This window comes from Pipistrellus hanaki (genome assembly GCF_964339955.1).
Source record: "Pipistrellus hanaki genome assembly, chromosome: 12".
Taxonomy (NCBI): Eukaryota; Metazoa; Chordata; class Mammalia; order Chiroptera; family Vespertilionidae; genus Pipistrellus; species Pipistrellus hanaki.
The window spans coordinates 22,673,573-22,696,655 of record NC_140514.1 but is presented as its reverse complement, the minus strand read 5'-3'; the positions used below and the strand labels follow the sequence as shown (position 1 = coordinate 22,696,655).

Genomic DNA, 23,083 nt, shown 5'->3' with positions numbered 1-23,083 from the left:
AACAGAACACTCCATTCCATTCACTTCAATAGAACGAACTCTTTTTAAAATATATATATATATTTATTGATTTCAGAGAGAAAAGGAGAAGGAGAGAGAGATAGAACATCAGTGATGAGAATCATTGACTGGCTGCCTCCTGCATGTCCCCCACTGGGGATTGAGCTTGCAATCCGGGCATGTGCCCTTAACCGGAATTGAACCTGGGACCTTTTAGTCCACAGGTTGACGCACCATCTGCTGAGCCAAATTACCCAGGGCTAGAATGAACTCTTTAGAAAAAGATTGAAAGATTTGATAACTAACTCTCAAATTGTATGCTTAATTTTTCCACTTCTATCAATTTCCTGACATAGGTAACATAAGCAGTAAAATCTTTTCAGTATATTGGCCAATTGAAGACTCAAGTAAAAACTCGGATAGAGATGCAAATGTCTTTAAGAACTCTGGCAAGTGACAGATAGCCCATGTTGCTTTTGGTCTCTCATCTCTTCTTTGCTTCAAATCCCCATGCAAATTTCTTCTTTTTTCCCCCAGCAACCTTTGAATTTTCAGCTTCCTTTTGGGCTTTTACAAAGTTATGGCAGGCAATCACTTTGGCAATTTTACATCAAGCTCTTGGGTTGATAGCTGGTGGCTGAGTTCCTCAGCCTTCTCTATATTTTACTCTTCCATAGCCTGGTGTATGCTCTTTTCAAGGCCCGACTTCTCAATATTTTCCTTTTTAACAGGTAAAACCTATCATTGGCTCTAAAATACTAAGTTCCTTTCACTGGGTTTCACGTGAGGACTGTTCACCATGAGATTCCCCTTCATGCTTCTATTTCCTTTCCCAGATCATTTTCTTTTTTTCCTTCTGAATCTTGAAGTTCACAGTGTTTTTATGCAATTCTTGAAATTTATTCCACATAAGTAAGGGAATTCCAGAAGAACACTCTTCATAGGCATAAACTAAATAAATCTGCTTTATTTAGTTTTTAGTCCATTTGTAGGGTCATCTGAGACCTCTGCTTTTGTAGTGCCCCATCTTCCTGTAAGTGAAGCCCAGAGTCTAACACGTCTTCATCTTCAGAATTCAACTCAACATCACTTCCGTTTCGGCCGGGAGGCAGCAGCCCACTCCACAGCTTTTCTTTGGCCCGAGCCGCCGCCCGGCAGCTGTAGGCCCCGGCCTCTTCCCACCAGATGGAAGAGGAAACGTTTTTGCTCCTAACAAAGATTCTTCCCTTGACCAGACTCTAGCCAGACTCCTCTGAACTCTCTTCTCAATTAGGCCCTGACTTTTGGGTTTCCAGTTCATCTTTTCATTGTCCATTTTTTTTAAAAATATTTTTTATTGATTTTTCACAGAGAGGAAGGGAGAGAGATAGTTAGAAATGTCAATGAGAGAGAAACATTGATCAGCTGCCCCCTGCACGCCCCCCCACCCCCCCAACTGGGGATGTGCCCGCAACCAATGTACATGCCCTTGACCGGAATCGAACCTGGGACCCTTGAGTCCGCAGGCTGACACTCTATCCACTGAGCCAAACTGGTTTTGGCCAATGCTAACTCTTGATCCCTCCTCCCAACCTGTCCTGCTTCTACTCTGCCTTTGTAAGCGGCACCTCTCCGCTCACCCAGGTGCTCCAGCCAGAAACTTTGTGTGTTTTTTTGTTTGTTTTTTTTAATATATTTTATTGATATTTTACAGAGAGGAAGGGAGAGAGATAGAGAGCTAGAAACGTCGATGAGAGAGAAACATCGACCAGCTGCCTCCTGCACACCCCCCATTGGGGATGTGCCCACAACCAATGTACATGCCCTTGACCGGGATCGAACCTGGGACCTTTCAGTCCGCAGACCGACGCTCTATCCACTGAGCCAAACTGGTTTCGGCTCAAGCCAGAAAGTTTGATTCTTTTTCCTCCCTGAATCTCCACATCCAAAGCCTCAGTAGTTTCTACCAGCTCCACCTCCCATCACAGCACAAAACAGTCCCCTCCCTTCTCCACCACTCCTAGTATTCTCCTGCTAACTCATCTCCTTGCCTTTGCCCTTGTTTCCCTAACATTCATCCGGTCTCAATGGAACAGCCATTTTCCCTTTTCCAAAGGGAATAGCACAATCAGATCACATGGTCACCCCCCACTTCCCCCCATTACAACTGTCTAGTGGACTCCCATCACACTTGGAAAACAATCCAAATATCCTGTCCCTGGTCCTTACATGCCATCCCTGTCCTTGCTCATGGTACAGAGCCGGGCCAGCTATGCTCAGAGCCTCTCCCTTTCAGAGCCCAGAACAATGCCTGTGTGTATTTAGCCTCTGTGGCATGCTGATTGTATCGCTGGCCTCCTTTTCTTCCTGAAATTGTATAGGCCCCTGGCACTTTGTGTCTGGGGTCAATGCGTGCCCGCTTTGGCCAATGGGATGTTAGCAAACATGACTGCAAGCAGAGGTCTGGAAAGACACATATGCACTCCCACTTGTCCTCCTGAACAATTGGGCTTATTTTTCTTGACAATACACCCCGCCGATCTGCTGAGAGGATGTGAGAGGAATGCAGAGCAGAGCTGAGTCAGCCCAGCGGAGGCCATCCGGGGCCGGCTGGCTCCCAGATATGCCAGGGAGCCAGTCGAGAGGAGCAGAGCCACTTACCTGACCCACAGCGGACGTCAGGTTCATACGTGAGCCATCTGAGACCACAAAACCCAGAAAGCCAGCCTGCAGACCTGCAGATAACAGTGATTACACGTTTAGTCACTATGTGTTTTGTGTAATTTATTATGCAGCATTACTGTGAAAACAGATAACTGCTAAAGCACTCAATGAATAAAATAATTGTTGGCCACGTGAGTACTGGTGAGTTTTAGACAGTAGAGTCAGGCAGGAGATATGGCAGATTCCTTTGGGCTAAGGGTCCTTCCTTTTAGCACATCCCACGTGTGTGTTACTGGGGCAGAGGTGGGTGGGTGTGGGGGTGGGGGACTTTTTGTAGGTTGTTAGCTCTCTTGCTCTCTCTGGCTAAGAAGAAAGCCATGGGTTAGTAGGGATGTTCTAAAAGGGAGGTACCCAGGATGAGAGTAAGGCCCATGGACACTGCCTGTATTCATTTCCTCTTGCTGCATAACCAATTTTCACACACTTAGCAGCTTCAAACAACACAAGCTTATTATCTCACAGTTTCTGTGTGGCGCCCGTGCAATCAAGGTCTCTGGCAGCCAGGGTTGTGATCTCACCCGTCTCAAAGCTCTCTTCCAGGCTCGGATTTATTGGCGGAATTCAGTTGCCCACAGTTGCAGGACTCAAGCCCCTGCTTTCTCATTGGCCGTTGGCCAGTGGTCACTCTCAGCTCCTAGAGGCTGCCCCGGGCCTGGCCACATGCCCCTCCAGAGGCCCCCCTCACAACACGGTGGCTGGCTTCCTTCCTGAGGCACTGAGAGAGGCTCTCTCTGATGCCTCGCCCTCTTTAAAGGGCTCACCTGATCAGGACATGCCCATGATGGATGGCCTTCCTTCCGGTTAATTCAAGGTCAAGTGGAGTAGTGACCTAATCACAGGAGTGATATTCCCTCATAGCCACAGGTTCTGCTCACACTGGGTGTGAGACACACTCCCCTGAGTCAGTCCAGGGTCCTGCCTCCAGCAAGAAGAAAAAAAGGAGGAGCAGATCTCTTGCTGCCCTCCTCCCATACCCTCCCTTTCCCTTTCTAAGCTGCTCTCCGTGAGTCTTTGACAGGATTTCACCATGCTGGGAGGAGAAGAGAACAAAAGGCATCGGTGGGATTTGCAAAGCTGAGGGTGGGCCTGAGCAAGCCCCTGGCTTCCACCTCAGCGTTCTCTGGAAGCCATTCTTTCCTGCAGGCAGCTGGCCTGACCCAGTCTGGGAACTAGCCACAGCCTCATGAGGGCAGCCTCTTAGGTCTGCTCAGATCCTAAGGCAGAAGGGACACCTCTGGCTGGTCCCCAGAGGACAAAGGTGGGAGAAGAAACTCACCTCTACAGCACTGGAAGGTGGGAGAATGGGCATGGCCGAACCCCTCCCCAACACACACACACACACACACACACACACACACACACATTACACATCTTCCCCCACAGGCAGGCATTTCCTAACCTCTAAGAGACCCCAGGAGGCTTGCAACCAGGGGAGCGGTGGGCAGTGGCAGCTTGTCTTGGGCTAACCACCTGAACCTGTCCCCAAGGCCCCCTTGTTCTGTGACTCTCCAGTGGCCCAGTTCTTTCCCGGAACATTTCCTGGGAGCCAAAGCAGCCCCCACCTGGGCTCTCTCTCTCCTGTTGCTTCTTCTCTCCTAGGCCCTTCCTTGTCTCACTCTTCTCCAGCTTTAATGAATGTACTGTCAAAAAAGAAGGGAAAGAAACTAGAAACACCAATCAGAAAGGATATATGCACTCCTATGTTCATAGCAGCACAATCTACAATAGCTAGGATTTGGAAACAGCCTAGGTGCCCGTCAGCAGATGATTGGATCAAAAACTATGGTACATCTACACAATGGAATACTATGCTGCCACAAAAAAGAAGGAATTTTTTTTTATCATTTGCAGCAACCTGGATGGAATTGGAGAACTTTATGCTGAGTGAAATAAGCCAGTCAATGAAAGAGAAACACCACAGGACCTCACTCATTTATGGATAATAAAGAACATTATAAACTGATGAAAAAAAAGATGGATACAGAGACAGTAAAGCAACAAACAGACTGTCAAATTACAGCGGGAAGTTTAGGGAGAGATGGGGGAGATAAGAGATCAACCGAAGGACTTGTATGCATGCATATAAGCATAACCAATGGACGCAAAACTCTGGGGAGGGAGGGCATGTATGGGAGTGGGGGGGCAATGGTAAGATATGTACACATATAATACCTTAATTAAAAAAATGGAAAAATAAATAAATAAAAAGAAGGGAAAAGAAGAGTGAAGGGGATCAGGACCTGCTATCACAAAACACTGCACTTTAGCACGAGGATGTTTTGGAGCTGAAGGCGATGGAGAATCAACAGGCGCAGGAAGTTCCCTGCCCTCCTCTTCTCTGCCTAAAAGGCCGTACATTTCCCTTGGGCAGGTATCCCCTCTCGCAGGAAAAAGAGTGACTCGTCACCAGAGACGGAATCAGCGCTAAGGCGAATCTGCACAAACAAAACTTACTAAAATAACCCCTTATCGCCCACTGTTTCCCTCAGGTATTTCCTCGTCACTGCCCTGCAGTTTATCATCCCCTTCAAGCCCCAAACCCTCTTCTTTCCTTTGTTAAATGGGATATAACTGCCTCCACCTTCCTCCCCCCGCCTCCCGCCCCCGCGTCTAACCACTTCCTTGAGTTTCCCTTGTGGGGAAGAAACAAACGTTCCTCCACCTTCCAGATTGTTTTGACTGGTCTAATGGTCACACCGATAGGAGACACATTAGCAAGAGAAATAACCAAATTTAATACATATACACGGGAACCCCACAGAGAGAGAACCCTGTGTGTAAGACACCCTGAGCTAGGGGAGAGGGAAGGTGCTTTGGGGCCCGCAAAGGGTCATTGCAGGATAAGAAGAGCAGATGTTTAGTAAATAAACCTTCTCCCTGCAGTATAAGGTGGGTCAAAAAGGTTATCTCTGATCATGCCTTGTTATGGACAAGTCTTCCAGGTAATTAAAGGGAGGGGCAGAAGTTTCTCTTGAGCCTGAAACTAAAATTGCTCTTAGCTCAAAACAACCCACTTGCCACTGAGGACAGAAAGGGGCCTGACCAGCTGGAGAGGCCTGCGTGAGGGTCTTGCAAGCTCAGAGACCTACAGTAACCACGAAGGACGGTCTGAAAGGAAAACCGTTTCACTAAAAAAGCAGATTGTAGTGGGTAGTCGTGTCCTAGGCCAGTATCTTCCCTAACAAAAATCAACTTCCATCTTTACTGAGACTATTGTCTTTTTGCTTCTAAGATAACACACCTGTGGAATGTCAGAGTCACTTGTAACTTCCCTGTTTCCGGACCCCTCAGGGCACAACAGAAAGGACCAGGGCTAAGACCACAAATTTCCTCATTGTTATTGTTATCATGTTAATTGTTGACTGTTAACTATACAGTTGCCCACTAATATAAAAGAAGTATTTATCATTTTACTTTTTATCCAATCCCAGAGGTACCCCCCTACCGTATTTCCCCCCCCATGCTTTTTCCCTCCCCCACCTCCCTAATCTAACTATATCTCCTCCTTTGATTGTAAGTTTTAAAAATATATATATATATATATTTTCAATGATTTCAGAGAGGAAGGGAAAGGAGCGAGAGACAAAAACATCAATTGATGAGAATCATTGATTGGCTGCCTTTTGCACGTTCCCCCACTGGGGATCGAGCCTGCAACTCGGACATGTACCCTTCCACCAAAATCAAACATGGCACCCTCAGTCTGCTGGCTGATGCTCTATCCACTGAGCCAAACCAGCCAGGGCTGATTGTAATGTATTAATCTAGATGAAAAACTGCCATTCTCTGGAGGAGCCTTGTCACAATGTGTGGAGATTCTGCTTCCCAGCAATTGTTGACAGTTTGGCTCAAATAAACTCACAAAAATTCTTTACAGGTTTGAATGTTTCTACTTTTAAAAAAATTTTTAAAATATAGTTTTATTAATTTCAGACAGGAAGGGAGAGAGAGATAGAAGCATCAATGAGGAGAGAGAATCATTGATTGGCTGCCTCCTGCATGCCCCCCACTGGGGACCAAGCCCACAACCTGGGCATGTGCCCTTGACTGGAATCGAACCTGGGACCCTTCAGTCTGCAGGCCAACACTTTATCTACTGAGCTAAATCGTCTAGAGCTCAATGTTTCTTATGTTAGAACCACAGAAGCACAGCTTTTGGTTGGCTTGTTCTAAAACTGCCTCCCCCCAATGTTTCTTTTCTGTGAACTCCTGTGCATATAAATATGAATAAAACTTGTGTGACTGTTTTCCTACCTTGAAAAAAAAATTAATTTGCAAGCCTTCAGGAACTTAACGTAAGAGAGTCTAGAGGAAATGTTTCTTCTCAAGCCACTACCCATATCAAGGAAAAGAACCCGAATCTCTGAAATTATTAGAATGTTTTTATTTGGGCCAACTGAGAACCATCGCCCAAGAGCAGAGTTTCAAGAAACCTTGAAATAGTGGCTCCAACTTTGGAAATGTTGGGGTGCTTACACAGGCAGAGGAATAAGCCGATAGTACATATGGTGTGAACCAATTAAAGTACTTATGGTTCAAAGATGAACAGTTTTACATCAAATGCAAGGTATGCACGGGGAAGATAAGGTTGGGCCCTCGTGCCCCCTGGCATCGGGGAGTCTGGGGACAGGGCTTAGGAACAATTAAGTCACTTCAAGACTCTTTGAGGTGATTTTTATCAGGATGCTTTCGGAACAGGCACTGTTTTCTGCAGTCATTGATCTTTGGAGTCGAAGCTGTGGAACACAGACCTGCCTGTCCCCATGGCTTGTCTTAGGAATGGATTTTAGAAAGGCTCCTTGTTCTCTCCTGGTTACCGATTAACTAAGCACCCCCTCCTTTCTTTACCCCTTATCTCCCAAAGGGAAAAAAAGGAGTCCTTACCGAAAAGGGGGGAGGCAGGAGAGGTCATCCATAAATCTGTGGCCTCAGGTAGAGAAACACAGCCACTGCCAACCCTCAGACCAGCAGTGAGAACGTGGGGGGCAACCCTCTTACGCCGCAGGCTGAACCCAATCTGCAGCCAGAAGGAGAGGGAGGCGTAGGCCTCCTGCACAGAGCAGGAAGAGAGGGAATGTGGAGGGAAGGAGGAGAAGGAGCAGCATTCGCACTGAGTGTGGGCCCTCCAGAGTCCTGTAGGGCCTGGGCCATACACAGCAGGATGTGTCCTGGCCAACCTGGCGCTGCCAAATACATGAACAAAGAGTGCAAAGGTCCGCGGGTCCAGGCAGAGGAGGGGCTCCTGGGGAGACACCGCCATCACCTTCTGCAGCTCTCAGAGGGAAGGGCCTGGCTGGGAGGCCCCCTGTGGTGTGACTGCGCTCACGTCTGTCTCCTCCCAGCCGAGAAGCAGGCCACAGTGGGTCATGTTTGCGACCCTCAGCACTGGACAATCCTGGCACAGGGAAAGTCTGGGGCAGGAATGAGTCCTCAGTAGGGGACATGTGCAGCCTGTATTGGCAGTAAACATACCTACTAAAAATCAGATTTACACAAAGGTAACTATAGGACTCCACTGTAGACACGGCCTCCCGCTGATTCTACCAAAGAATTCCCCTCCAGTGCCGCCCTCCATTTGGATTTGACTCTCACACGTTGGAGTGGGCAGAGCGCTCTGTACTGTAGGGAGACATAGGTTTCAGCAGTCCTTCATTGCATCCTTCAAGTTTTAGGGGCTTGAGGGTCTGTTCTTTGCAGACCAGCCGCCTGGGGGCGACAGAGAGGCGGGCTCAGTCCGGGAATGGACCTCCGGTCCAACTGCACGGCTTGGAAAAAGCACCGAGGTGGCTCTTAGGGGAGCCCGCCTCCCTGGCTTCCTTCCCGTAGTCCCTGGGAGGACCCCCGCCCTGGGACAGAGGTTAGAAACAGAACAGGGGTCCGCCCTGAAGCCGTCTCCCAGCGCAGGGGCTGGACTGGCTGTGGCTGCAGGGCGCCGCGCGGCCACCAGGGGTCACTCCTCTCCAGGCGCTCAAACCAGAGACCACGCGGCCGGCCTTCACCCCACCTCCTCTCTCGCCACGGCTTCCTGGGCTCCCCAGCCTGCCCTCCACCCAGCAGTCCAGCTGCCAGCACCCCCACACTCCTTGTCTCGATGCCGTGGGATCAGAGAAGGCCAGGGATGATGTTAAATATCCTTCAGGCTAGCCCCCAAAGTCCAAAGTGCCGAAGTTGAGAAACCCTGATTTAAATGGTCGTCAAACTGTTCAACTCTTCAATAGTGAGAAGTTAAATAAATAAGCGAGGAGGCCAGTAGACTGAGGTGGCCCACGTGCGGAGGAGTCCTGAATAAGAAGAGCGAAATCTAAGCCAGAAAATGCCTCAAGGCTGTGAAATGGAAACCTAAGAACAACAATTACAGACAACTAGCCAATCAATAATTTCCTTAGTCTGCTTCTACTTTCCCTTTAAAAATGCTCCCCCAGCTCCCAGCCACTTCTGGTTTGGCGCTGCCCAATCGAATCCGTTTTATTCAAATACATTTTTAAATTTTAATATGCTTCACTTCACTTTTTAACAGTTTGAAACCTCAAGAGACCGTTTACTCCCCAAGACTCTTCAAAATCGTTGCCTTAAAACCCTAGCCTTGCTGGGTTCTTCATTTCTCAACCATTACTACATGAACCTCACTCAGTTCTAATCAAGTCCCCACGTGGAAATACCCACCTCAGCCAGCCTATGCCCTCCCTCCTCCAAGACGCTCCTGAGACTCCCGTGGTGCTCTGCCTCAGCACAGTGAGAACAAACTTAATTTGGTCTTCAGGATCATTTTGGCACTCATTTCAAAGAGCAGTGTCCCACAGGCACCTTTCCTACCTCCCCTGGTCGTAAGGTCGGCTGCTCATGGGTTTCCATTCCTGCATGAGGGGGTGAGGAGAAAGGGGACCAAGCCCAGACCCCTAGAATGGGCAGACCCCATCACCACAGCCTCCCTCTGTGCCTGGGTCTGCCCAGGTGTTCAGACTGTGCAGACCCACCAAAACCCAGAGTGAACAACAGAGAGAGCCTTGGGTTCTGTTTTTTTACCTCTGACTTTCCAGTTAACTCACAGGGAGCTCCCCAGCAGGTCTCCCTGAGCCCCTGCCTGCAGACGAAGATCCCTGCACTGACATACAAAGTCGGGGCGTATGCGGGGGGGGGGGGGGGGGGGGGGCACTCTGACGATAGGGAGGCCAGGAATGGCTCCCATTGTTCACCCAGGAAGTTCCAACTCCCTGCCCTGGCTCATTTAAATATAATTGAGCCGTGGCTGGGTGGGTCAGCTGGTTGTGCCTTGTCATCCTGGCACAGAAGGATTGCTGGTCGGAGAATGGCCAATAGATGGATGTTGATGGCTTCTTTGGGTCTTCATTGCCTTCGGAAGACTCACTCCCTTGTCTCTTAAAACTTACACAACATAGCCGGGACCGGTTTGGCCCAGTGGAGAGAGCGTCGGCCTGTGGACTGAAAGGTCCCGGGTTCGATTCCGGTCAAGGGCATGTACCTTGGTTGCGGGCACATCCCCAGTAGGGGGTGTGCAAGTGGCAGCTGGTCGATGTTTCTCTCTCATCGACATTTCTAACTCACTGTCCCTCTCAATTCCTTTCTGTGTAAAATCAATAAAATATATTAAAAAAAAAAAAAAAACTTACACAACATAAATGTGTGTGCTTTCCTTTGGTTAATCTGTAAATGTGTATGTATATAATTGATTTTTTTACAGAGAGAGAGAGGAATAGAGAGTTAAAAACATCGATGAGAAACATCCACCAGCTGCCTCCTCCACACCCCTTACTGGGAATGTGCCTGCAACCAAGGTGCATGCCCTTGACCGGAATCAAACCCGGGACCCTTCAGTCCACAGGCCGATGCTCTATCCACTGAGCCAAACCTGTTTTGGCTGTTAATCTGTTTTTGTTACAGAGACCCAGCAGAGAACCTACAATAGAAGGACAGAAAGTAAAAGGTATTTTCCCACTTGGATTCTGGCAGGATTTTTTGTGTCTTTAATTGCGGTGCTCCACTGCGGTGCCCCAGAGCCTCTGGCCGCCAGCAGTGGAACAGGAGCAGGGATTAGGAGCCGGCCAGTGGAAGCACCAAAGGGAAGGCTGTTCAGAGACAGCAGGAGGCCGCGCCTGTCAGCCAGGCCATGCAGCCGAGGGCGGCTGCTGGAGAGAGAGATTCAAGCGAAACAGCAAATGAGTTTTCCTAACAGCTCGTCCTGATTCAGTCGTGAAATACTGTCTGGATGTACTTTAATCGCCTCCAGGGGCTTGCAAGACATCCCCAAAGAGATTAAAGTGATTCCACCAGAAAATACCAGGACTTGATAGCGCAATGAGGAACGAAAAGGAAAGCGTTGCCATAGTGGAGAAAATAACGATTTCCTCCTGTTCGTGGGCAGATACCAGGCCTTGGAGGCGCAGCAGCTGGGAATGCAGCCTGTGGGAGAATGGAAAACTACCAGGGGCTTACGGCCCGGTTTCTCCCCGATCCACCAGGTCCTGAGATAGCAAGAGCAGAGCGAGTAGCATCCTGGCTGGGTCCTGGCTGGCTCCCAGCTCCAACTAGTGTTGAAATGCAAACTTCCTTTGTCCTGAAAAGGCCCTAAATACATTCTGGACGGCCTCACAACAGAAGACCGAGTTGAAGCACATTGTCTGTACTATCAATTCTCTTTCCTTTTGTTTGTTTTTAAAAAATATTCCTGCCGAAACTGGTTTGACTCAGTGGGCGTTGGCCTGTGGACTAAAAGGTCCCGGGTTCGATTCCGGTTAATGGTATGTGCCTTGGTTGCACGCACATGCCCATTCTCTCACAACGATGTTTCTAACTCTCTATTTCTCTCCCTTCCTCTCTGTAAAAAATCAATAAAATATATTTAAAAAATATTCCTATTAATTTCGAGGGAGAAAGGAAGGGAGAGGGACACAGAGAGAAACGTTGGTGCAAAAGCAGAATATCCATCAGCTGCCCCCTGCATGCCTCCCACCGGGGCTGGATCCTGCAACCCGGGCATGTCCCCTGAATGGAGCCTGCAACTTCTTGGCTCATGGGACGGCGCCCAACCAACTGAACACAGTGGCCAGGGTTCAATTCTCTTTTCTTACATTTAAAACATCAGCTCAGATTTCAAACTTTTTTTTTTTTTAAATATTTTTTTTATTGATTTTTCACAGAGAGGAAGAGAGAGGGATAGAGAGTTAGAAACATCGATGAGAGAGAATCATCGATCAGCTGCCTCTTGCACAGTCCCCACTGGGGACATGCCCGCAACCAAGGTACATGCCCTTGCCTGGAATCGAACCCGGGACCTTTCAGTCCGCAGGCCGACGCTCTATCCACTGAGCCAAACCGGTCCCGGCAGATTTCAAACTTTTAACTGTAATGAACAGAATAGCCTCACATTTACATTCAGATGCATTTTTATATGGCTACCACCCTCTGAAAGAGTGAGACGTTTACTACCTGTTTCATAAAGGAAATAAAATGGGTTAAATGATAAATACTTCCCTTACAGAAATAAAACACGACTCGCTCTTTGCAAAGAGCATTTTTATGTCCTCTAAGTAGCGGGGAACACTTGCTGAAACTAAACCCATAGACGTCTCGCAGCTATATTTGCTCATTCTATTTTGGGCTCCATTATTGAAGCAATTTCTATTGGTAGACATTGTCCTAACAATAATTTTTGAGAAGTAAATTTTTTTTCTTCTTCTTAATGCAATAGAATTGAGCACATCCCTCTCAGAATAATGGCGGTGGTGGTGGTGGTGGTGGGGGAGGGTTCAAGAGAGAAGAGTTCATGTTCCCAATTGGATTTTGTATTAATCCAAAATGTACACAGATACACAAATAACCAGGTTTCTATGAAGTTTTGAGACCTGAGAGACACAGAAAGCTTCCCAATGGCCCAGTTGTCATTCTTGTTTGTTGTCGTTGTTATCCTCACCTGAGGATATTTTATGCATTGATTTTTAGAGAAAGTGGAAGGAAATGAAGAAAGAGGGAGGGGTGGGGGAAAGAAAGAGAGAGAGAGAGAGAGAGAGAGAGAGAGAGAGAGAGAGACATTGATGTGAGAAAGACACATCAATTGATTGCCTCACACATGTGCCCCTACTGGAGCAAGAGATCAAGCCTGGGAATCAAACCCACCAACCTTCGGAGTTCGGGCTGACACTCTAACCACTGAGAAACACTGGCCAGGGCCCTGCTGTCATTCTTGTAATTCCACTAGGATCCTTCTCTTTGAATTAAAAATATGTTTCTATTGACTTCAGAGAGGAAGGGAGAGGGAGGGAGAGAGAGACATCAATGATGAGAGAGAATCATTTTTTGGCTGCTTCCTGCACGCCCCCTACTGGAGATCGAGCCTGATACCCAGCCAGGTGTGGATGTGGAGGAACCAAAGGGGCCCAGGCTGCTGCGAACTTCAAACCTCACCTGGGAAATGGGTCCTGGGAGACTGAAACCCTTGAAGAAAGAGACCAATAGCCCGGACAACTCCAGGTTTCTGCAGTCCCTTGTGCTACTTGGGGGATGCACTGGCAGGGCCCATTCCGGCTGGTGGGACCTGGGTACCATTCCCTTCCACGCCCTTTCCTCCACACAGACTATCCAACTCACGTTTCACACTGTGTGGGCCCACAGGTGAGCACGGAGTACACATTAAACCATTTTCTTCTAACACACACACACAAAAAAGTTAAATGATACCCAGAGAGTTATTTTATTATTTTTTTAAACATGTTTTAACTGATTTTAGAGAAAGAGGGAAAGGCAGGGAGAGAGGCAGTTAATCGATGAAGCCTGCAACCTGGTCGTGAGCACTGACTGGAAATCGAACCTGGTGATGTCTTGGCTGCTCATGGGTCGATGCTCAATGACTGAACCAAACTGGTTGTGCTTATTTTTTAAATTTATTTTTTATTTTTAAAAATATTTTAAAACATATTTTTATTGATTCAGGGAGAGGGAGAGAGAGAAACATCAATGCTGAGAGAAAATCATTGATCAGCTGCCTCACACTGGGATGGAACCCATAACCCAGGCAGGTGCCCTTGGCTGGAATAGAACCCAGGACCATTTAGTGCGCCGGCTGAGGATCTATCCATCTTGCCAAACCGGCTAGGGCCCCATGAGTTCTTTTAAAGAAGGTAAAAGAACAATCCTTTTCACAACTATGATTGTAAAAATCATTAAAATATTTAGTAAAAAAAATGTATTCAGCATAGGAGTAGGTATAGCCCTCAACCTCCAGCCATCCCATTCCAGGGGGGATGGTCTAATACCCCGCTGGGGATCTGTGGTAGATCATGGACACGGGGACTTTTCCTCTCAAACTCCTGGCCACTGTTGAGAAGTCCCTGGTGGGACCAAGCAGGCAAGTTCTTGCCTTTGGGGATACGCCACGCTGATGGAGGAAGAACGGAGCCAGGCTGACAGGGGAGGCACAGGCCTTGCTGGCCAGCAGTGGTGCGGACCCTAGCTGTGCCTTGCCCTTTAGCTTGGGTAGCATGGGACACAGTCGGCAGAGCTCAGCCTGGCCTTTTACTACCAGCCAGAGTGCATGGCTCACAAAGCAGATGTCCTACAGAATGCCACAATGAGGGGGAACAGCTAAGGTGAAACAGCCAAGAAGCTCTGGCAGGAGCTCTCCAGGAGCGCCATGGCAATGTGATCCATGGCTATTAAAAGGCTTGAGAACATGCCAAGTGGCCACGGAAGAAACATCAGTAGTTCATTGTTTGTGCAACGTTAGCAGGAGTGGGGAGGGGAGGGGAAAGACTGGGATAAGTAGCCACGATGTAAATAACAGCTAAGACTTATCAAGACTAACCTGCTGGATACTGCGCTGTTTTCCACGTGTTAGTACAGGCCCCACACAAAACATCCTATGAAATAAGCATGACCACTTTCTTCATTTTACAGGAGAGGAAAATGAGGCACAGAGATGTCAAGCAGCCTTCCCTCATTCTAGTAAGAATTGGAGCTAGGATTGGAGTCCGAGCATTCTGGTTCCAGAGCCTTGTACCAACTCTCACCCTACACTGGAACCACGTCTTTTTTTTTCTTTTCTTTCTTTTTTTTTTAAATGGATTTCAGAGAGGAAGGGAGAGAGAGAGAAACACACCCCCCCTTGGGGGTCAAGCCCACAACTTGGGCATGTGCCTTTAACTGGATTCGAACCCGGGACCCTTCTATCCACAGGCTGACGCTCTGTCCACTGAGCCAAACCAGCTAGGGCTGGAACCACGTCTTGATGAACCATGAATAGTGGTGTGGATCCTGATCAGACAGCCCTTGTGAGACTCCGGGTTCCTCTGGTGCCTGCCAGCTGATTCTAAAATTTATATGGAAAGGCAAAAGGACTGGGATAGCCAAAACCATTTTGAAAAACAAAACAAAAACAAAAACAATGTTGGAGAACTCACACTATCTGATTTCCAGATTTACCAGAAGCAACAGTATTAAGACAGGGTGGTATTGGAGAGAGGAGAGACATACAGATCATTATAACAGCATGGGGTGTTCAGCAGTAGATCCACATATACACAGTCTATTGATTTTTTACAAAGATGCAAAGATAATTCAATGGAGAAACCATAGGCTTTTCAAGAAATGGTGCTGGAACAATTAGGTAGGTATATGCCAAAAAAATAAAACAAAACAAACCTCAATCCATACTTCATACCCCATAAAAAATGAGTGCAAAATGGATCTAGACATAAATGTAAAACTAAGAGAAAGCCTTGAGTTACAATGAGATGTTTTACATATAACACTAAAAGCATAATCTAGAAAAAATATTAATAACTCTAGATTTCATCAAAATTAAGACCTTCTGAAAGAATGAAGAGACAAGCCACAAGCCAGGGAGAGAATGTGTGCAAAACATATATCTGATAAAACACTTGAATCCAGTTATATAAAGATCTCATAAAACTCCATAGTAAAAATACCCAGTCAACTCAACTTTTAAAAATGGGTAAAATGTTTGAACAGATAGGTGGATGGCAAAAAAACACATGCAAAAATGTTCAACATAATTAGTCATTAGGGAAATGCAAATTCGAACCACCATGGGACCCATACACCTACTAGAATGGCTAAAATTAAAATCCTAACGAACCCAAGTTCCGGTGAGCATGCAAAGTGGCTGGAATGCTCCTATGTTGCTAGTGGGCATGCAAAATAACACAGCCTCATCAGAAAACAGTTTGGCAGTTTTGTATAAAGTTAAACATTTCACTATAACACCTGAAAATCCCAAGAGAAATGAAAATCTGTTTATCCCAGCTTTATTCATAATTGCCAGAAACTAGAAACAACCCAGAGCCCCTTAAGCAGAGCACAGATAAATAAAATGTGGTGCATCCATACAATGAAACGGTATATATAAAAACCTAATATGCAGTGTCCCCTCTGGAGTTCCACTGACTAGGAGTTCAATCACTCACTATGATGTGTGCTGACCACCAGGGGGCGGCACAGAACGAAGGAAGGCCCCAGCCAGAGTGGGCAGCTGCTAGGGACCCTACCCATGCACGAAATTCATGCATTGCGCCTCTAGTTCAGCAATAAAAAAAGGAATGAACTGTTGACGGACAGAACAGCTTGGATGAATCTCCATTGCCTTAGGCTAGGTGAAAGAAGCCAGATTTAAGGCTACATACTGGTATGCTTTCATTTATGTAACATTTGGGAAAAGGCAAAACTATAGGACAGAAAATAGATCAGTGGTTGCCAGGTACTGGATTCGGGGGAAGGTTTACTACAAAGGGACACAGCAAATTTTTTGCAGTTAAATAAAACTATTCTATATTTTGCTGTGGTAAATGACCGTAGTCAAAGCTCACCTTACGCTCTGGCTAGTTTGGCTCAGTGGGTAGAACGCTGGCCCTCAGACTGAAGGGTCCTGGGTCCAATTCTGGCCAAGGGCTCATGCCTGGGTTGTAGGCTTGATTTCTCCCAGTGGGGGACATGTGGGAGGCAGCCAGTCAATGATTCTCTCTCATCATTGATGTTTCTGTCTTTCTAGCTTTCTCCCTTACTCTCTGAAATCAATAAAAATATCCTATATAATAAAGAGGTAATATGCAAATTGACCATCACTCCAACACGCAAGATGTACACCCCCATGTGACACAAGATGGCCACTACAAGATGGCCAGCAGGGGAGGGCAGTTGTGGGTGGAAGTTGGGAGGGACCAGGTCTGCAGGGGAGGGCAGTAGGGGGGAACCGGGCCTGCACAGGAAGACAGTTGGGGGGAACCAGGCCTGCAGGGGAGGGAGGTTGGGGGCAACCAGGCCAGCAGGGGAGGGGAGCTGAGGGGGACCTGACCAGCAGGAGAGGGAAGTTAAGGGTAAACAGGCTGTCAGGAGAGGGCAATTAGAGGTGACCAGGCTGGCAGGGGAGGGCAATTAGGGGCATCAGGCTGATAGGGGGGCAGTTAGGCATCGACCAGGCTGGCAGGGGAGTGGTTAGGGGTGATCAGGCTGGCAGGCAGAAGGAGTTACAAGCAATCAAGCAGGCAGGCAGGCAAGTGGTTTGAGGTCAGCAGTCCTGAATTGTGAGAGGGATGGAGAGGGTGCAGGCTGGGCTGAGGGACTCACACCCCTGTGCATGAATCTCATGCACTGGGCCTCTAGTATTTTAAAGAAAAAGCCAAGAGCTTTCTTAAAAAACAAAAACAAAAACAAAAACAACTCACATTACTAGACACTAAAAGGGGTGAATTTTACTATATATAAATTATACCTTAATTCTTAAAATGAAAGAAACAACAAAAAAAGCAGGTTCAGCAGCTTTTGTGGCACTGACCACAGTGGGTAAATCCTAGGGATCTCTCCAGAGACCACCAGCCAGTGACTTCAGAAGCTCCATCAACTGTATTTTCAGGGCAGAGGGTTTTTCAGTTTGCTGACTACAGATCGGTTTCTTGAAACCTGAGGGTGGCTGGGCTTCCCTGAGGCTCTGGTTTACATGGGGACAGTGCTAAGGGCAGCAGAGCGCAGGGCGAGCCGCCAGGCTGGCTGACCCTCGTGTCTCCCAGCATTTCTCTGATTCCTCTGAGCGACTCCTTCCTTCTCCAAGTGGCCTGGGGAGCTTTCAGTCACGATGACCTGTACAGCATCCCATCCCCACCCCCGGAACACACACAGGAGCCAGGATGATGGAATTCAGTATCTACTCCCTTCCGCAGGCCTCCCTGACCCATTCAGGAAGGGAGCATCACCCAAACAAAGCCAGACAGCACGTTCCTGGAGACAGCTGGACAAAGTTGGGAGAGAGAATTTCTCCCTTCACAGAGGTTGTAACATTGGGCATTCACATATAGATTGATTCCAGAGAGGAAGGGAGAGATAGAAACATCAGTGATGACAGAGAATCATTGATTGATTGCCTTCTGCACACCCCACACTGGGGATTGAGCCCTCAACATGGGCATGTGCCCCCTGACTGGGAATCAAAGTGTGACTTCCTGGTTCATAAATCGATGTTCAAACCACTGTGCCACACTGGCTGGGCAAAATTGGGGATGTTTAGAACCAAGACTACTCATGGTCATCTTGCCTAGAGCAGGTAATCCTGAGATGTAGGGAGGGGGCCAGGGCCCTGATCCCATACTCTCGGAGCCCCTGGCTCCCATTTTGCAGAAAGCAAGAAGCACGTCTGAACTCCCCAGTGACCGAACCATTAAGTAACCTTTCCCGTGGGCTAGTGTCCCTTTACCGGAGTCTTCACTGTCGCAGTTAAATGCTCTCCTGGTCACGCACTGCGGGTTCCATTCAGGGGAGTTCAGCCAATGGACACGGACACCTGCTTGGGGCCAGGCACGGAGGGCACAGGCCCATGAAGACACGGTCTCTGTCCTGGAGGAACTCACGGTTTCGTAGAGGAGACAGATGCATCAGCAACTTTCCTAGCCTGGGGCAGCTGACACAGCTGTCTCCTCTATGAAAATGTGAGCAGGGACCGCGACAGCTGAGCCGAGTCTTGAGGCATCACCCAGGCGAGAAGGCGGCCTCTTGGGCAGAGGCAGAAGCAAAGGCCTGGCAGAGTGGAACGGCATGATGTACACAGAGAAACACAAACCTTGGGGTTTCTCTAGAGGGGCGCTGTCCAGTGATACTCTCCGGATGAAAAACGTCCTATTTGTGTTGTCCATTGCGCGCCCTGTAGCTAGCTATTCAGTACTTGAAATGTAAAGAGAGCAACTGAGAAACTAAATTTAAAAATTTTATTTTATTTTTTTATTTTTTAAAATATATAGATGACATAATGGTGCATTTTATTTTTTATTTTTTATTTTTTAAATATATTTTTATTGATTTTTTACAGAGAGGAAGGGAAAGAGATAGAGAGCTAGAAACGTCGATGAGAGAGAAACACCGACCAGCTGCCTCTTGCACACCCCCTACTGGGGATGTGCCCGCAACCAACGTACAAGCCCCTGACCGGAATCGAACCTGGGACCTTTCAGTCCGCAGACTTACGCTCTACCACTGAGCCAAACTGGTTTCAGCTATTTTAATTAACATTTAAAGGCTGCATGTGCTGGTGGCTACCATATTGGACAGAGTAGCAGCTCTAGATAGCACCTGAGCAGACTCCCCTGTCTGTGGCCTGGATTTCAGGGTGGAAATGGGAGACACAAGCCTAGTAATTTTTATTTATTTATTTATTTAAAATTAAAAGAAATATATATATATTTTATTGATTTTTTACAGAGAGGAAGGGAGAGGGATAGAGAGTTAGAAGCATCGATGAGAGAAACATCGATCAGCTGCCTCCTGCACACCCCCTACCGGGGATGTGCCCACAACCAATGTACATGCCCTTGACCGAAATCGAACCCGGGGCCTTTCAGTCTGCAGGCCGAGGCTCTATCCACTGAGCCAAACCAGTTTTGGGCAAGCCTAGTAATTTTAAAAAGTGATCAGAGACATTGTTCTCTGAGAAGGGCTACAGATGGAAGGGGGCAGGAAGGCATTTTTTTTAGTGCTTAGAGATAAGACCATAGCCTTCGCTTCGCATGATTCATTCATTCACTCATCAAATACTTATTCAACAACTACTATATGCCAACCCTCTACTGGGCCTATTGGAACAAAAGCCATAGACCTTGCCTTGAGGGAGCTCTTAGTTTTGTGAGATGATATACTACAGTGAAAAACATTCGCTGAGACTCACTATGCATCAGGCACTCAGTGTTTTATGTGGACTTGATCTTCCTAAAACCCTATGAGGTAGGAACTGTGATGACCCCCAGTTATAGATGAGGAAACTCAGGCACAGAGACCTAAGTAACTTATTCAAGTATCCAGAACCCACTCACTTAAGTACGTTTCCTAAACCCCAGAAGTAGGTGGATATTTTCTGTTGAGAGACTAAACATACAAATAGACAATGGCTAGACCATGTATAAAAGTAGACCTCCTGCCCATTATCTGCAGCCTCCGGCCCAGGAAACCAACTCATTATCTACAGTAACCAGCCCAGGAAGCCAGCTTGCTGTCAATAAGTCAGAGGAGTAGGAAGTTACACCACTATCTCTACCCACCAAGCAATCACCCAGCAACAACGACCCCACACAGCAAAGACAGATTCATAACTGACAGCTTCCCTAGTGTTCTTTCTGCTTCCAATGGACGACCAACCAATCACATAGATTGTCACTTCTCATTGGCTCTTCTTCAGCCTCCCCATGGCAACAAGCTCCAATTGGAGCACATCTGTAGACTCCCCTCCTCCACCAGGAAGCTTTCTGCTTCCTCTGCCCACCCCTTGGAGTCTCTGCCAACGACAGTGATGGCAGGTGACCCACCGTGTTTATTTCCCCCCTGTAAAGGGCCAGATAGAAAATATTTTTGCCTGGCCAGAGTGGCTCCGTGGATAGAGCATCAGCCTGCGGACTGAAGGGTCCCAGGTTCAATTCCGGTCAAAGGCACATGCCCAGTGTGAGGCCTGTGGGAGACAGCCAATTAATGATTCTCATCGTTGATGTTTCTCTCTCTTTCTCTCTCTTTTCCCTTTCCTCTCTGAATCAATACAAGTATATTTTTTTAAAAAAAGAAAATCTTTTTGGCTTTTAGGGCTATAAATTTCTGTACTACCCTGTTTCCCCGAAAATAAGACAGTGTCTTATATTAATTTTTTCTCCCAAAGTTGCGCTAGGTCTTATTTTCAGGGGATGTCTTATCTTTCCATGCACTAGGTCTTATTTTTGGAGGATGTCTTATTTTCAGGGAAATACGGTAATACTTCTGCTGTTAGAATGTGAAAGCAGCCACAGACAGTGTGAATGGGCGAAGAACAATTTGTGAGCCGCATTAGGTGCAGGGGCCTTAATATGCTGACTGCCGCTTGAGCTATGCTGCTCCTTTGATAATCATATCACTACAAACTCGAAGGGTCCAGAAAAAGTACTGGCACTTCTCTTTTGTAGAGAAGGGTTTCCTCTCTAAAGCACGTGCCCACCTGTTAATTTGGTCCCGCCAGATTACAAGCCCTTTGAGGTTAAAGACGGTGTTTTAGTCATTCTTCTGTTCCCTACAAGGCTCGCCTAGCTGCTTGCAGGGCACACTGTAGATTCTCAGCATGTGTGTGTTAAAACGAGTTGAGTTGAACTAAATCCTGTCAATGATTTGGCAACACTGGAAGCTTAAAGGTTGTTAATTCCCATGGCACAGAAGATAATTAGAGGCCCAGAGAGTTAAGTGGCTGTTTATCTCGGGGCTGTTGCTGAGCAGGAATTCGGACCCTGTCTTCCAGCTGCTTGGGTGGGATGGTCTCCTGGCCCGGCTGTTTGCCCCACAGAGACAAGCTGCTGCTGCTGCTGCGGCTTCTGCTGCTCCTGTGATCTTATCTCTAAGCACTAAACATGCCTTCCTGCCCCCTCCCATTTATCTGATGCGAAATCGTGGAGGAATAAGTCATTCTGTAAAAATCCAAGACTTCCAGGCAATGCAGTTTATCCCTTAAGCCTCAGACAGCTTTAAAGGTTTGTGCAGAGACCTTCTGAAGTGCACTCACTGCTCTTGCCACTGTCTCCTCCATCGGAGAACCCCGAGGATGGTATCGCTCTTTGTGCTAAAACGAGGACCTTGGTTACAGACACCAGTGGCTGGGCTGATGCCCTCCAGATGCCCTCGTGACCTCCAAGAAGATGTGTGGAGGAGCGTCCAATGACCTGGACTTCTTAGAAGCTGTTTTATTTTTTAATAGATAATTTTGTCTCCTCAACAGTGAGGCTGTGTCCACTGTCATTTTGTGAAGCTAAGCGGAAGGAAGGCCTCTCTCTGTCTGAGGTAACAGCCCTCTCCCCTTATAATTTGCTGACTCTTCCCTGCTCTGGGCTTGGAGACCTGTTACTCAAGCTCGGTGAAAACCCCGCAGGGAAGGTGTTTGGGGAGAACCTTTCCCTCTGCTGACTGAGGCCCAGAGGTCAGCGGCCTGCAGGTGACCCGGCCGGAGACAGAGTAACAGGAGGAAAGAGAACAGGGTTACCCACCAGCATTCAGATGAAGCGGCTCATTGGACATTAGAAATAGGGGCTGACAGACCAACTTGATAGAGGAGGGGAGAGGGAGAAAAGGCTTCTAGGGGAAGAACAAAGGGTTACGTGTTTTTTTTTAGGGAAGACAAATGGACTTTTAGGGGGAAAGGTGGGAGCTCTGACAGCCTGGGAGGATGTGTATTGGTGCAGTTTCTCATCAGTGAGAGAGTGGAGCCTCCGCAGGGAGGAGACTTAGGAGCTTCGTTCTCCAAAGTTCCTGCCGTTTGGTCAGACAGAGAAGCTCCGGGAAGGCTTCTTTCCGCCCCTGCTCCATCTCAATGGTCTCCCGTTTAAAATAACCTTTAGCCGAAACCGGTTTGGCTCAGTGGATAGAGCGTCGGCCTGGGGACTGAAAGGTCCCAGGTTCGATTCTGGCCAAGGGCATGTATTATACCTTGGTTGCGGGCACATCCCCAGTAGGGGGTGTGCAGAAGGCAGCTGATCGATGATTCTCATCGATGTTTCTACCTCTCTATCCCTCTCTCTTCCTCTCTGTAAAAAAATCAATAAAATATATATTTTAAAAAAGAACTTTAAAGAAATAAAATAATAAAATAATCTTTATACCAGCTCTGGAGAAGGGTCAAGTGGGTCCCCACGGGGGGAAATGGGCTCTGGGTGAGGATCGGAGAAATGCCTGAGCTTTAGTGACATCTATGGTGATGCTTCACCAGAAAATAATGTTCTGATTCTTACCTGTGTTCTCCTTTTTATTATTTTTTATTGTTTTGTTGATATTATTTATTTTATTGTTTTAGAGAGAGAGGGTGGGTATTTGTGTTCTCCATTTAAAAATGCAGCATAAAGCCTGCTGCCAAGGTGGGCAGAGAGCTGTCTGAATG

The 23,083-nt window shown here is 47.4% G+C and overlaps 1 pseudogene across 1 annotated transcript; it reads right to left on the bottom strand.

The window, feature by feature from the left end:
• Positions 1-403: 403 nt before the first annotated feature.
• LOC311631139 (protein FAM204A-like) lies at positions 404-18,851 on the bottom strand (annotated as a pseudogene). Its single transcript has 2 exons — positions 18,779-18,851; positions 404-1,174 (listed from the first exon to the last, which is right to left on the bottom strand). The product of its transcript is annotated as a protein FAM204A-like (transcript).
• Positions 18,852-23,083: the final 4,232 nt, after the last annotated feature.